The sequence below is a fragment of the Rhinopithecus bieti genome, unplaced genomic scaffold (assembly GCF_001698545.2).
Source record: "Rhinopithecus bieti isolate Rb0 unplaced genomic scaffold, ASM169854v2 scaffold_3767, whole genome shotgun sequence".
Classification (NCBI taxonomy): Eukaryota; Metazoa; Chordata; class Mammalia; order Primates; family Cercopithecidae; genus Rhinopithecus; species Rhinopithecus bieti.
The window spans coordinates 116,008-118,119 of NW_016804149.1; positions in this window are offsets into that span (position 1 = coordinate 116,008).

The window sequence follows — 2,112 nt, forward strand, 5'->3', positions numbered from 1 at the left end:
CTTGACTAGGCTTTCTTTGCCTTAAAATGTCTAGCTTTAGGGGTTTTTTTTTTTCTTTTGTGTGTTGACATTCTCTAGTTACTTAACTGCTTTTTTTCTATTCCCAAATAACTCTCTGCATTGCTGTCATGGTATTGCACATATAAAAAGAACTTACGAAGTAAGAGACTGATGGAATGACTGCTTTCGTGTATGTATCCCTTTTTGCAGAGGATGAGGTCTTCCTACTATCCATAACTTGACTAGCGATATAATTTCTGTCCTCCTCCTAATTCCTATCCACAACTCTAAATATTAAAATATCAGTTACTTAGATTCAAAATTTTAAATACCTATGAAATGCATCTGCTCCAGGGATTTTGAAAGTCAAGATGGCTGTCTATGCCTTTGTACTCACCAGGCATGGCCGTGTTCAGAGGCAAAGGATATGACAAATATCTCTGTTTGGTTTTAAAACTAAAACTTTTAAACAATTTATAATAAAATCAAATAGAATAAAGTAATGATGAGTTAAAGGATAGGCCAATATCAGAAATAAAATAAATTAGATTAAGCAAGAAATGTAACAACTCTGGAAAACATGAACTTTTCTCACTGTCATCACCACCACCATCAAAAATGTTAAAATGCCTATTTTCACCTGATACCTGGCAGTCTCCCTTCTGGAAGAAAAATAATCTCTATATTTTAAAAAAGTGTGTTTCAATTTTATATAGAAAAACCTAAAAATCTAGAAGTAGTCATTCCTTGATAGAAATATCAGCTCAAATGTAATAGTCAAAATAGGCCAGATTCAGTCTTCCATGGTATAAGGAAAATCTTAAGTACAATTATGGAATGATGGACTGGAGAGTTCATTAAAATTTCAAGTTTTGTGAAAACACATGGAACTCATTTTCTTTAAATCTGATGAGCTGGCATCAGGAGATGATATCCTCTCTTGGTTGTGTGGTTTTACTTCGAGGGTGGGGGTCAAAGGATTTGCCTACAATTTCAGGCTGATTCAAAACCAGAGCCAAGTCCTCCTTGTAATTATGTTTTCCTGTAATAGCTCAAAAGCTCTGCTCCTCATTCAGATTCATACTTTATTAAGGTAAATTGGAAGAGTCTTTGCATCTGTTGGTGCTGCTGTATTGAACAGTGAGAAGCTGCCACCCAAGAGAAGCCAGAACTGGTCTTTGAGGTGGAACGAGTGTTGGCCACCATGAGAAACAGAAGTTTTCCATGAATTTAGGTGTTTTAAAATTGGTAGTAGATACTGTTCAAGTCTAGAGAGGAAAGTCACAAAAGAATAGGTTATTCGGCAACAACCAAATTTAAAAGACTTCAACAAAGGCAGCAGAGTGGATCAAATGAGGCATTGGCTTACATGGGGGCCACTATTCAGTTCAGGGAACCATGGATAAGTTATAAGCACAGTATCAGTGATAGCTAGGGTAACAGGTGCAAGCAAAGAAGGTGGCAGAAAAAGATGAACCTAATGGAGAAACTAAACGCCTTACTGTACGTAATCATAAGAAATAAACTAAACACCTTACTCTGCCTAATCATAAGAGAGGCACAAGAAAATTCAGAACTTGACAAAGCTCTTCCATGGCACTAGTGGGAGAAAAACATTGCTTCATTCATTTCCTAAAATAAAATTTATATTTGAAGAAAGAAGGCGTTTGGTTAGCACAATATAGCCATTTGTTCCAAAATTTAAAGAATGATTGCAATTTTCTGAAACACATTCTTGCTAAGCTATAATATTCCATTGCTGCCTCTTCATTACTCCACTTTCCATTTAACTTACACTTGGCATTACTATGTAATTTATAGCTAGATTTAATGTTGGCTGATTTGTCAATTGTCATTCACTTTATAATAAATGCAAAAGACATTTTAAACACTTGTGAGGTAATCATTATATGTCAGTTACTGTCATTTGCTCTTTATAAAAACCATATCATAAACAGTAGGTTTTAATAAATACCTTGATCATAATATAAAGACTTTCCATTGCATTGTTCAAACTTAGTGCTATAGATATACCCAGACAGTGAAAGAGTCAACTCCAAGTTAGTAAGGTAGTTCATTACTCACTCGCAAGACTATTACTCACCCTAAGCA